This window comes from Haliotis cracherodii, unplaced genomic scaffold (genome assembly GCF_022045235.1).
Source record: "Haliotis cracherodii isolate W230 unplaced genomic scaffold, xgHalCrac1.p SCAF_25, whole genome shotgun sequence".
NCBI lineage: Eukaryota > Metazoa > Mollusca > Gastropoda > Lepetellida > Haliotidae > Haliotis > Haliotis cracherodii.
The window spans coordinates 2,961,901-2,977,405 of record NW_027266281.1 but is presented as its reverse complement, the minus strand read 5'-3'; positions in this window follow the sequence as shown (position 1 = coordinate 2,977,405).

Sequence of the window (15,505 nt, the reverse complement as noted above, 5' to 3'; positions counted from 1 at the left end):
AGGGTATTGTGTTACATACCAAGTATGTTGCCACAATAGCCTCGTGTTGAGAGTATTATTACCATTGAAGTAACTTGAAAAATAGTAGATTTCTTGTTTACTTTAACTAATCTCGATCCAACCCCTTAACATGCGGAACTTACTTATTACCCATCCCCGACACCACGGTCTGTATGTCCAATGTACAACATATACCTTTGATCCACCCGTAGCAGACACCTAGGTCTCTATGCCACATGCAGTCTCACATATACCTTACTCATCCAATCCCCCACCCCCCAAAATCCCCCTCCCTCTTTCACCATGGCTAACAATCATTCTGTTTCTAAACGAAGACATTTGGATACAAGTTCGTTTGATAAGGCTAATACATATGTTGATTCCTTGTGATCGAAGTTACAGATCATGAACCAATCAAATTGGTATATCCAGATCTGTTCATGGCCATTGTGGGGAGGTTAAAATGTGACACGTTTGCGCAGTGGAGCTCTTCAGGTGAAATGTGCCGGGACAAAAATCAAGTTTAGTCTGTCAAACGTTTTACCAGAAAGGATAATAAATCAACTACTGTTCAAACGAACACATATTTATTCACTTGCCCGTTGACCTGTTCCCAATTCAATTAAAGCTGGTTATGTCAACATCGGAGTGAAGAAGTATGTCCCCAATACACTCCGATGATTTAAATGTAAAAAAAAGTGGACATGGTTCGAAAACCTGCACACATCCCATGGTTTGTCATCGTTATGGTGACAACAATAAAAGTGCAGACTGTCATCAAGATTTGAAATATTCAAACTGTGATGGGCAACACATGACCATTTTCCAAGTTCTGCCCTGTTTATCAAACAGAAATCAAAATTCTTAAACTAAACAAGAACGAAACATCAGCTTTGCCGTCGCCAGGCAGCTTACTTTTACTCTAAATTCTTCTGCTGCTGTAGCCAAATCTGCCACAACCTCTTTATCTGTTCTGTGTCGGACTGAGTTGACATGGGTCAAGTCTGATCAAACTGTCGTAGCTTCGTCTGTCACGCTGACAATCAATCCGAATGACATATTCTACCTTTCAGGCTGATACTGAGACAATTCATGTCGAACGAGCAAATGAGTGAGTTTAAAAAAACTAGATTCCATTCATGATCAGAGACTGAGGTTTTGCCTTTGAGCCTTTAGAGCTTCTCTGAGACAAAGCCTGTATGTGGATGCTGGTTGTGTTTTTAATCCTCTATATACAGAATGCTGTAATAAAAAGGTCATCTCTTACTCTACTCATCAATACTCTGCTGCTGTCACATTTAGTCGCCCCATGTTGGAGGTATAGAGAATAAGAAACTGTATCTGTGCTGTAAGGAGCATGGCATTGTAGCGCCACACTAACACATCTGTTAGACGAGACATACATGCATAATCGACGTCAGTAATCTGCATGTCAGCTTGACCCGCTTGAACTTTGGGACACTAAGATTTAGGTAATTGCATATTAGTTATTTGTGGAAACATTAATGGGCATCAGGGGTTTCAGGAAAGTATGGATTTCGACCAGATGACTTCACATTAAATTTAGCCAATGTCAGAGTGACCTGTACGAAACTCGGTACTGAATGTTGGCACTTTTTATTTGACTTGCGCAACATTAGGATTAGGTTTAATGCATATAAACCAGGACATCTCCTGTTGAGCTACCCCTAACTACTGCAGTTCGAGACACATTTGACATCAACAACAACAAAACTCACTCACTTACTCCTGGCTAAAACCCTAACTACTGCAGTTCGAGACACATTTGACATCAACAACAACAACACTCGCTCACTAACTCCTGGCTAAGCCCCTAACTACTGGAGCATGAGGCACATTTGACATCAACAACAACAACTCAAACTCATTTACTCCTGGCTAAACCCCCAACTATTGCAGTTCGAGACACATTTGACATCAACAACAACACTCACTCACTTACTCCTGGCTCAACCCCTAACTACTGCAGTTCGAGACACATTTGACATCAACAACAACGCAAACTCACGTACTCCTGGCTCAACCCCTAACTACTGCAGTTCCAGACACATTTGACATCAACAACACTCACTCACTTACTCCTGGCTCGACCCCCCACCTACTGCAGTTCGAGACACATTTGACATCAACAACAACTCAAATTCACTTACTCCTGGCTAAACCCCTAACTACTGCAGTTCGAGACAAATTTGACATCAACAACAACATCACTCACTTTCTCCTGGCTAAACCCCTAACTACTGCAATTCGAGACACATTTGACATCAACAACAACTCAAACTCACGTACTCCTGGCTCAACCCCTAACTACTGCAATCAAGACACATTTGACATCAACAACAACACTCACTCACTTACTCCTGGTTCAACCCCTAACTACTGCAGTTCGAGACACATTTCACATCAACAACAACACTCACTTACTCCTGGCTAAACTCCCAACTACTGCAGTTCGAGACACATTTGACATCAACAACAACACTCACTTACTCCTGGCTCAACCCCTAACTACTGCAGTTCGAGACACATTTCACATCAACAACAACACTCACTCACTTACTCCTGGCTAAACCCCTAACTACTGCAGTTCGAGACACATTTCACATCAACAACAACACTCACTCACTTACTCCTGGCTCAACCCCTAACTACTGCAGTTCGAGACACATTTCACATCAACAACAACACTCACTCACTTACTCCTGGTTCAACCCCTAACTACTGCAGTTCGAGACACATTTCACATCAACAACAACACTCACTTACTCCTGGCTCAACCCCTAACTACTGCAGTTCGAGACACATTTCACATCAACAACAACACTCACTTACTCCTGGCTAAACTCCCAACTACTGCAGTTCGAGACAAATTTGACATCAACAACAACACTCACTCACTTACTCCTGGCTAAACCCCTAACTACTGCAGTTCAAGAGACATTTCACATCAACAACAACACTCACTTTCTCCTGGCTAAACCCCTAACTACTGCAGTTCGAGACACATTTCACATCAACAACAACACTCACTTACTCCTGGCTAAACTCCCAACTACTGCAGTTCGAGACAAATTTGACATCAACAACAACACTCACTCACTTACTCCTGGCTAAACCCCTAACTACTGCAGTTCAAGAGACATTTCACATCAACAACAACACTCACTTTCTCCTGGCTAAACCCCTAACTACTGCAGTTCGAGACACATTTCACATCAACAACAATACTCACTCACTTACTCCTGGCTTAGACCCTAACTACTACAGTTCGAGACACATTTGACATCAACAACAACACTCACTCACTTTCTCCTGGCTAAACCCCTAACTACTGCAGTTCGAGACAAATTTGACATCAACAACAACATCACTCACTTTCTCCTGGCTAAACCCCTAACTACTGCAATTCGAGACACATTTGACATCAACAACAACTCAAACTCACGTACTCCTGGCTCAACCCCTAACTACTGCAATCAAGACACATTTGACATCAACAACAACACTCACTCACTTACTCCTGGTTCAACCCCTAACTACTGCAGTTCGAGACACATTTCACATCAACAACAACACTCACTTACTCCTGGCTAAACTCCCAACTACTGCAGTTCGAGACACATTTGACATCAACAACAACACTCACTTACTCCTGGCTCAACCCCTAACTACTGCAGTTCGAGACACATTTCACATCAACAACAACACTCACTCACTTACTCCTGGCTAAACCCCTAACTACTGCAGTTCGAGACACATTTCACATCAACAACAACACTCACTCACTTACTCCTGGCTCAACCCCTAACTACTGCAGTTCGAGACACATTTCACATCAACAACAACACTCACTCACTTACTCCTGGTTCAACCCCTAACTACTGCAGTTCGAGACACATTTCACATCAACAACAACACTCACTTACTCCTGGCTCAACCCCTAACTACTGCAGTTCGAGACACATTTCACATCAACAACAACACTCACTTACTCCTGGCTAAACTCCCAACTACTGCAGTTCGAGACAAATTTGACATCAACAACAACACTCACTCACTTACTCCTGGCTAAACCCCTAACTACTGCAGTTCAAGAGACATTTCACATCAACAACAACACTCACTTTCTCCTGGCTAAACCCCTAACTACTGCAGTTCGAGACACATTTCACATCAACAACAACACTCACTTACTCCTGGCTAAACTCCCAACTACTGCAGTTCGAGACAAATTTGACATCAACAACAACACTCACTCACTTACTCCTGGCTAAACCCCTAACTACTGCAGTTCAAGAGACATTTCACATCAACAACAACACTCACTTTCTCCTGGCTAAACCCCTAACTACTGCAGTTCGAGACAAATTTGACATCAACAACAACACTCACTCACTTACTCCTGGCTAAACCCCTAACTACTGCAGTTCGAGACACATTTCACATCAACAACAATACTCACTCACTTACTCCTGGCTTAGACCCTAACTACTACAGTTCGAGACACATTTGACATCAACAACAACACTCACTCACTTTCTCCTGGCTAAACCCCTAACTACTGCAGTTCGAGACACATATGACATCAACAACAACACTCACTCACTCCTGGCTAAACCCCGAACTACTCTTGTATAAAACACATGTGACATCAACAACAACAACACTCACACATTCCTGATTAGACCTCCAACTAGGGGCCGTCAGGTAGCCTAGTGGTTAACATGTTAGCTCGTCACACCGAAGACCCGGGGCCGATTCCCGACATGGGTACAATGTGTGAAGCCCAGTACTGGTGTCTCCTGCCGTGATATTGTTGGAATACTGCTAAAGCATCGCAAAACAACACTCACTCACTCCAACTACTGTTGTTCGAGACACATGAGTTAATCAGCAACAACAGCAATATTCCTTTCAAAAGCCCTTTGACGTCATTACTGGTGAAGCCGATGACTTCTGTAGTGTGATACATTAGCACAGGAAAAAACTAGTGATGGGGATATTGTGCTCCTCCAATGTCAAAGAAAACGAGAGCGAGAACAAAACAAGACATTGGAGTAATTGTCGTCGTATACACAGAACAATGGCAAAACACTGAAGTAGCTGTCGTCATATGCACAGAACAATTGCAAAACACTGGAGTAGCTGTCGTCATATGCACAGAACAATTGCAAAACATTGGAGTAGCTGTCGTCATATACATAGAACAATGGCAAAACACTGAAGTAGCTGTCGTCATATGCACAGAACAATTGCAAATCATTGGAGTAGCTGTCGTCATATACACTGAACAATGGCAAATCATGCGTTTAGCTGTCGTTATATACACACAACAATGGCAAATCATTGGAGTAGCTGTCGTCATATACACAGAACATTGGCAAATCATTGGAGTAGCTGTCGTCATATACACTGAACAATGGCAAATCATGCGTTTAGCTGTCGTCATATACACAGAACAATGGCAAATCATTCGAGTAGCTGTCGTCATATACACAGAACATTGGCAAATCATTGGAGTAGCTGTCGTCATATACACTGAACAATGGCAAATCATTGGAGTAGCTGTCGTCATATACACTGAACAATGGCAAATCATTGGAGTAGCTGTCGTCATATACACAGAACAATGGCAAATCATTGGAGTAGCTGTCGTCATATACACTGAACAATGGCAAATCATTGGAGTAGCTGTCGTCATATACACTGAACAATGGCAAATCATTGGAGTAGCTGTCGTCATATACACAGAACAATGGCAAATCATTGGAGTAGCTGTCGTCATATACACAGAACAATGGTAAATCATGCGTTTAGCTGTCGTCATATGCACAGAACAATGGTAAATCATGCGTTTAGCTGTCGTTATATACACACAACAATGGCAAATCATTGGAGTAGCTGTCGTCATATACACAGAACAATGGCAAATCATGCGTTTAGCTGTTGTTATATACACACAACAATGGCAAATCATTGGAGTAGCTGTCGTCATATACACAGAACAATGGTAAATCATGCGTTTAGCTGTTGTTATATACACACAACAATGGCAAATCATTGGAGTAGCTGTCGTCATATACACTGAACAATGGCAAATCATTGGAGTAGCTGTCGTCATATACACAGAACAATGGCAAATCATTGGAGTAGCTGTCGTCATATACACAGAACAATGGTAAATCATGCGTTTAGCTGTCGTCATATGCACAGAACAATGGTAAATCATGCGTTTAGCTGTCGTTATATACACACAACAATGGCAAATCATTGGAGTAGCTGTCGTCATATACACAGAACAATGGCAAATCATGCGTTTAGCTGTTGTTATATACACACAACAATGGCAAATCATTGGAGTAGCTGTCGTCATATACACAGAACATTGGCAAATCATTGGAGTAGCTGTCGTCATATACACAGAACAATGGTAAATCATGCGTTTAGCTGTCGTTATATACACACAACAATGGCAAATCATTGGAGTAGCTGTCGTCATATACACAGAACAATTGCAAATCATTGGAGTAGCTGTCGTCATATACACAGAACAATGGTAAATCATGCGTTTAGCTGTCGTTATATACACACAACAATGGCAAATCATTGGAGTAGCTGTCGTCATATACACTGAACAATGGCAAATCATGCGTTTAGCTGTCGTTATATACACACAACAATGGCAAATCATTGGAGTAGCTGTCGTCATATACACAGAACATTGGCAAATCATTGGAGTAGCTGTCGTCATATACACTGAACAATGGCAAATCATGCGTTTAGCTGTCGTCATATACACAGAACAATGGCAAATCATTCGAGTAGCTGTCGTCATATACACAGAACATTGGCAAATCATTGGAGTAGCTGTCGTCATATACACTGAACAATGGCAAATCATTGGAGTAGCTGTCGTCATATACACAGAACATTGGCAAATCAATGGAGTAGCTGTCGTCATATACACAGAACATAGCAAAACACTGGAGTAGCTATCGTCATATGCACAGAACAATTGCAAATAATTGGAGTAGCTGTCGTCATATACACAGAACAATGGAGGAGCAGCTCTCTGGACTCCACGCTGGTGAGGTCACCAGACGTAAGTGGGCATACTATTGACTGTCAATTCTGATATAAGTTTAATACTACCATGGTTTAGATTAACGTGTTTGACATAAATTCATACACGACCTCTTGTTTCCTCAGTGAATTATTTGTTTCATGCTTTGATGGTTAGGTCTCATGAACTTTTGTGTCAACACTGGTCATGCCATCCATTGGAATACGAAACCAGTGTTTCTATTTATAGCCCAGGCTGCCACGGTGCTGCACTGCTTGAACGTGTTGCTCATCACCTCACAACACAACAGGTTTTATGCCATTCCATTCTGAAAGCACTTGAACATGAACCACGTATACCACTATGATTGTGTCCACCTAATACCTCTTGTTCCTTGAAAACAATAACAAATGTTTCAGGAAGTCATTGCTGTGAAAGCATATTACTAGTGTAACACTATCCAGTATGGCCAGAGGCTGTGTAGAGGTGAGCAGAAGAAAGGGGTCAGTGACCAGGTGATGGTCATAAATCGGACAGTGTTGACAAAGAGTTTCCCCGTGTACTGTACCACGAACTTGTGTCGACCCCCCCTAAAAGGTTCAAGTGTCATTTCATGACCAGATGACGGTTATAAATCGGACAGTTGTTGACCGGTTTATCGTACCACGAACTTGTTTTGACCCCCCTGAAGATTTGAGGGTCACAGCCTTCCTATATAAACCGCACTGTCAGTGTAGTCTAGAGAGAGGCAGAGAGAGGCAGAGAGAGGCGGAGGGAGGCAGAGAGAGGCAGAGAGAGGCAGAGAAGGGCGCTGAACACTGACCAGGACCAGACCGACAGAGCAGTCCAGAAGAAAACGGCAGAAGAACACGAGCCAAGCTAACAGTCAAGTCACAGCTCAGAAGGCCAGCACACTGGGACGAGGTCTGGTCACACTGGGTCACGCCTGAAACAGCCCATAGCCTCTCTCTCAGTCTCTGCCACGCCCTTGTTAAGTATTCATTGTAACAGCGTATAAAATTGGTCCTTGTTATTAAAAACACCTGCTGAAACCGAAGACCGTGTTTGTCTGTTGTGCTACATATAGAGCACGTTGGGGTTCTTCTTTGGTGCCGTGACCCGGACCCCTCTCAAAACAAAGGAACAGCCTGGGACAAGTGAAGATTGACGCTCAGACCAGCTTGGGTAAGTAGCTCGGATTTCTTCTGTTTCATTTTTCGTTATGGCTGGCCAGGAATTGGGAGAATTTTTGACAGGACACTTAGCTAATCTTTCAACAACCTTAGGAGCACAGGGAATAGCGCAAGTTATTAAAACTTTTGAGGGGGAACCAACAAAATTTAAGGAATGGCTGAAAAGTATAGAAAAATATGCTGTATTAACTAATGCAGATCAAGAAAGAATAAAACTGGTGGCGTATCAATCAAGCTCAGGGACAGTTAGCGATTTTAGCCATGGGTATCTACAAGACCATGATCAAGCAACAAGGCAGATTGTAACCTTGGCAATAGTCGTAGGTGCTCAAGGTATCGCTAATTTATTCCTTTCATTTGAAGGAGATCCAGCCATGTGTTAAGCGTTGGCAAAGACTGAGTAATGTTTGGTCTAGATAAAGTAAAACTAGTGGTGGAAGTGATCAAACATGTACAGAGGTATGCTTAAGTATATTCCGGATTATTAAGGAAGTTTTAAACAAATTATGGGATGAGGGAAACTCTAAAACGGGAGAACAAGGTTCATATCAAGAACAGAATAGGGAAACTGTGAACACAACAGGAAATGAATGATAAGACATACACGTGGCCCAGGTCCGGTCAAAAGTATGCTAATATAGTTAGGGATTGTAAAAACATAAAGGATCCAGTTATGAGGATCAGTTCTTGATCGCGGATTTCGTCAAGGGTGTACTGAGATGATAATGGTGATGATCAGTATTTGGTCGCGAGTAGCGACAAGAGCATACTGATATGATTAAAGAGATTGCCAAACAGTCAGAACTTATGGGACGAACTATGGGGCACACAGGGGAACACATAACAGAGGTTTAAACACTGAACACTCCTTCTCATGATGACACTGATTGGAAGGAGGAGGAGGGGACAACATTCTGTATACGTTAAGCTGGTAGCCCGAGCAGTGGTAGCTGGTACAGTTAAGATAGGAAAGCAAGTCTTCCGAAACTTACAGAAAGCATGACAAACAAGTAGAGTTCCATGGGTCAGTTGTGGAAAGTGAAGTTGCGGATAGCGACAGGCTCAGTTGTGCAAAAATGAAGTTGCGGATAGCGACAGGTTCAGTTGTGGAAAGTGAAGTTGCGGATAGCGACAGGTTCAGTTGTGGAAAGTGAAGTTGCGGATAGCGACAGATTCAGTTGTGGAAAGTGAAGATGAGGGGATGTCACATTGGAAATATTTCTTGGGAATAACCTTAACTGTAGTGGGAATTCTTGTGGGGATTCTCTTGTATGTAAGATTTATTAGACCCTGGCTAGCCAAGCGAGGAATGAGTAGGAGGAATGTTTTGGCTACAACCGAGTTTGAGATGGCGCCAGTTGACACTGGGAGCGCAGGTCGCGCCTACAGAGGAACTCTACCCTCTGCGCCACTCTTGACACAAAGGGACTCCGATCCAGCAGAAGAAGTTCGACCAACTCCCGCCATACGGAGCATCTACCCGACGCTGGATGCGGGTACCCGAGGGCATCGTGAGTTGACTGACCCACGTGGACAGGAGTACGGACAACAGAGAACTACATGAACTGTTGTCGTCGCATACGATCAGAACACCATACTACAGAACTTTACAAGTTGACTGTGAAAATATACACAACGCATGAAAGACGATTTAACATGGTGCAGCTGTTTGCACTTCGGTTCTTGATGTGCGAGGATGAATTGTACCCTGTTTTTGAATGTGTTTTATTTGTGAATTTATATATGTATGCATATTAACTATATTCTAATTAACAACGGCTTGTTGTGGCTTGTACATACATTTGAGGTATTCATGCATCTACGGATTGTCATAATTATTTTAAGAAATTTTATGCTGAAAATTTCTCAATAAGATAAGGGCGAATGTAACACTATCCAGTATGGCCAGAGGCTGTGTAGAGGTGAGCAGAAGAAAGGGGTCAGTGACCAGGTGATGGTCATAAATCGGACAGTGTTGACAAAGAGTTTCCCCGTGTACTGTACCACGAACTTGTGTCGACCCCCCCTAAAAGGTTCAAGTGTCATTTCATGACCAGATGACGGTTATAAATCGGACAGTTGTTGACCGGTTTATCGTACCACGAACTTGTTTTGACCCCCCTGAAGATTTGAGGGTCACAGCCTTCCTATATAAACCGCACTGTCAGTGTAGTCTAGAGAGAGGCAGAGGGGGCAGTCGTCTAAGGCGCCGCGATTCGCTGTGCAGAGTTGCGTTCCTTGAACACGCCAGAAACCTGTGATTGTGGGTTCGAATCCCGGTTCGCCCCAATTATATTTCTAAGTTTGTCAGCACCATACCCTTGCTCGTGGGTTTCACCGAAGTGGTAAACGGCTGAGACCTGCATCATTTCGGGCTTTCCTCCCACATTAAGCTGACACGCCGTGATATAACTGGAATACTGTTAAAAGCGGCGTTAAACCCAACTCACTCACTCACTCACTGAAACTGTGCAGTTTGATTAATTAGAATTATACTTAAAGTTACGACACTGGCAATAGAGGTTCATCTTCGTACACAAGCAGTAGGGTAAACTTTGTATAGATCTAATTACATGACATTTGGGTACAGCTAGCACATCTGACAAAGTCTAGAAAAATTTTCAAAATTGGTTTAATTCTTCCAAGAAGTGGGCATCACACCTGGTGAGATAAGGGCGGGTTGCGTTAACTCTGACCGCAGCCTTGGAATCTGGTGATGGAGACTAGCCGCAAGTCTATGTAACCAAAATCCCGCGATCACACTTGCTTCACGCTTACCGACACTTCTCAGTGGCTCACAGCAAACATCACATAGCTGCCTTCCCTTACTTACAGATCGCTATGCCGGAAACGTGGACCAAGTTTCCTGTTGGAAGGAAAACAACTTTTTCGACAGCCTGATTAACTTACGTGTCAGACTACAGCAGTACACTGACAGTGCGTTAAACGTGAGAGAGGTACCTCTTATAGAGAAGAATGATTCAAGGTTACATAAAACATGCACACTCAAAAAAATACGCGCAGATATGTTGCAAACATGTTCATGTGCCAAGAAAACAGTTTTTATACCATTCCATTCTGAACACACTTTAAACATATATCATGTATACCACTATGATTATTTCAACCTAATACCTATTGTGTCCACTGAGGTGAAATTGGGTTTAACGTCGCGTCCAAGGTTATTGCACTTATATAGCGACGTGTACGCACGTGTGTCTGTGTGGCTATGTGGCAGCTTGTACTAGTCCGGAATGATGCCAATTTATAGTGCTAGCTCACTGAGGTACCATGCTGCAGTTTAACATGAATACCCCACTCAGACTCCGAGCCGACCAGTCCTTATTTAAGCCCCTTAATGCCGAGCGCGAGACAGGGTAACAACAAGTACCATCGTTTAACGTCTTTTGGTATGACTCGGTCGGGATCGAACCTCGGACCGTCTGCTCTCCAGGCGAACGCTTTACCTCTGGACCACGGAGGCGGGGAAAACAATAGCAAATGTTTCAGGTAGTCATTGTTGTGAAAACGTGTCGCTAGTTTTGCTTTGATTTTTTGTTTTTCTGTTTTACTGTTTTACTTATTATTACCTAAATATTTAAACTCATGCCATGTTCTCATATCCTGATTCTGAAGTTGCAATTCGGTTTACCTTCTGGGATACGTATGTGCGCTTTCTGACAGTATAGGTACTTACATTGCATCAGTTGGTATGTATCTACAAAATATCTTTGCGCCGTGTTGATCCTCTGGCTAAGAGTTATATGTTGCGACTTTTGCGCGACTTTAGACATGTCTTCGTCGAGCATTGTATACGATATGCAGTTATCAGGTGCTAAAAAGGCCCCCAAAAGTAAATTTGTATTCATGAATAGGAAATGGCGATTCCTAAACTGTTATCTTCATGCAATTTTCATAATCGACACCGGAATGTATGAGAAACAAAAAACAACACAGTCGAACATAATTCTCTGATTTTCAACACGTGTCACTATTCTTCTTCTTTTTATTATATACTGATAAGATTTACGGCAAAGTTATGTTGTGAATTTGCGTTTTCTTCTTGATGTTTTGGAAGTCTGTCTTTTGGTGTTGTGTGTATTCCGTTGTGTGTTGTGTTGTGTCATCAGCGTGTGTGTGACCACATGTACCTGGCGCAGACATCTAGGAGTTTGCCATCTGTGATGGGTGTTCTCTGTTATGTGTGCTGTGTTTTGTGTTGTCTGATGTGTTCTGTGTTGTGTGCTGTGTTGAGTGCTGTGTGATGTGCTGTGTGATGTGATATGTGCTGTGTTCTGTGTGCTGTGTTCTGTTATGTGTGCTGTGTTCCTGGCTGTGAGATGTGTTCTGTGTTGTGTGCTGTGTTGAGTGCTGTGTGATGTGCTGTGTGATGTGATATGTGTTGTGTTCTGTGTGCTGTGTTCTGTTATGTGTGCTGTGTTCCTGGCTGTGAGATGTGTTCTGTGTTGTGTGCTGTGTTGAGTGCTGTGTGATGTGCTGTGTGATGTGATATGTGTTGTGTTCTGTGTGCTGTGTTCTGTGATGTGTGCTGTGTTCTTGGCTGTGTGATGTGTTCTGTGATGTGTTTTCTGCTGTGTTAAATGTTCTGTGCTGTGTGATGTGTGCTGCGTTCTGTATTCTGTTCTGTGTCCTGCTCTGTGTTCTGTGTCATTGTTCTGTGCTGTGTTATGTGTTCTGTGCTGTGTTCTGTGTTCTGTGCTGTGTGCTGCGTCTTGGCCGTGTGATGTGTTCTCTGCTGTGTGATGTGTGCTGCGTTCTGTGTTCTGTGTTCAATTTTCTGTGCTGTCTTATGTGTGATGTGTGCTGCGTTCTGTGTTCTGTGCTGTGTGCTGCGTCTTGGCCGTGTGATGTGTTCTCTACTGTGTTATGTGTGATGTGCTGCGCGCTGTGTTCTGTTTTGTGTGCTGTGTTCTGAGCTGTGTGATGTTCTGTGTTCTGTGTTCAGTGTTCTGTGCTGTGTTCTCTGTTCTGTGCTGCGCGATGTGTTCTGAGCTATGTGCTGTTCTGTGTTCAGTGTCATGTGCTGTGTTCTGTGTTGTGTGACGCGTTCTGTGTGTTTTGTGCTGTGTGTCATGTTCTGGGCTGTGTTCTGTGTTCCATACTGTGTGCCGTGTTCTGTGTTGTGTGCTGTGTTCCGTGCTGTGTGTTCTATGTTGTTTCCTGTGTTCTGTGTGATGTATCATGTGCTGTTTGCTGTGTAAAGTTATCTGCGCGCTCTGTGCTGTGTTCTGTGCTGTGTTCTGTCAAAATGTTTATCTTTATCCAGCAAGAAGCCATGCACGCCACGCGAATGCACCGTTCATGCATGTATATCATTTAACAACCAATTACAGTGAGGGGGGGGGGGGGGGCATATAGACAAGTTGGTTTACGGCTACAACGATAGTTATCCCTCTAATGTCTGCAGGAGACAATATTTTTTTTGTTCGACATAAACGACGGTATGCTCACCAGCTAAATACTTTTGATGAAAAAGACTTGTTATAGAAGCCACGTGACACTGTAATTTGTGATAGCGTGGAGCGCGCGAGGGTGCACGTGTCTTGTATAAGTCCTACAGTGTAGCATGAAAAAAGAAACAAGTAGAAATCCACTGCCCTTGTGTTTAATCTGTTTAATCTGTGCATCCATTTAACGTTCATGATGATTCCAGGCATTTAGGTCAACATTGGAGTTGAAGTTAGCATTGTCATCTGGAATCGGAAAAGGATTGGGTCGCCTAGAGCGATTTCCTACATGGGAAAAATGTGTGCAGCATTTTTCTCGAGTCTCCGATGTGATTTTACTGGAAACTCACTCACTCACTCACTCACTCACTCACTCACTCTCTCACACACTCAGTTTACACAGTGCCGATTATGGCTCCCGTTTGACATCAGACAGCGCTACGACACGAAAAGTGGAAATGTCGGATTACTAATCTCAGTGATCTGATATGTCATATGATTGTCTGAACGCAGTCGTATACGTTCGTACCAAAGTCCGTGACTCTGTCGTGACAGATTTTGCTCTATCGGAACAAAATCGTAACAATCCTGTGTTGGCTGGACAGTGTCCTTTGGATCGGGATGCTTTCGTGGTGAACAGGCATGATTTGGAGAAATTGTTCATTGCCGTTTCTTGTCGATTGAATCCTGATTGCGTCCAGATCTTGGACCCCAAGCTTATATGAGTCCAAATTGATATGTGTGAGTTTTTTTCACCAACGAAAACAACCATGCAAATGTGATCAAAATCAGTTATATGAAATCCTTATGCAACAAATATATCTATGCAATGACGGTATGAAAGTGATCATCTAGCCAATTTGAATTAGTGCCAGTTTGAAAACTAACCAAGTGATCTTTATAATGTGCAATTTCACTACAAGGTAATTACCGCTTTTCACAGATTCAATAAATATATCACAGAAGGTTCTTTGAATTCAGGAGTCTGGCTTGGCGGTGCGACTCAGTACCGAATAATGATAATGAGTAATGTCATAAAAAGTACAAATTAAACATCTCAGCAAATATTTCGCATAAAGAAATTTGAAACCAGGAGTCTAGCTTTACCGGGTGACTCAAACGGTACTTGTGGGTACTATTGCCCTTTTAAGTACAATGGGTGCTCTTCCCGTGCCTTTGACGGAGCTTGCCCAGATATTGTGGGTGCGATGCCCAAGAAAACACAAAATCCTTAATTCCGACATCAAAACTCTGAAATGCTGAATACTGCTGTGCTGTTAATTACTAATTACTGACATACAATAAAAATATGTGTGGGGGTGGCTCACCCAAGAATATCCCTAATCTGAATTCAAAGTCCTAGACAATACATTCAATTTTGTACAAAACTGTGCACATTAATAACTTGTAACAAATTACAAATTTTGTCATTTAGATTTTTGAAATTACGAGTCGAGCTTGAAGGTGTGACTCGATAACCCTACAGCTTAGGTTTGTCTGGGCCCTAGCTGTATCTATATGTCTAGCGTGGCCTGGAGACATTTCAAAGATTCACTACACAATAACTTCAAAGATCTAGCTTGACTAAAGATGTAATTTGGAGTATATTGCACATATATGAAACTGAATTTTTGAAAGACACATTTTGGCATTAATATACTGGCTTTGATTAAACATACCTGGTTGCAATATTCAACAGTCACACAATATATATCCTTGATTGAGTGCATATAGATGTCATGGCTCCAAGCTTCACGTAA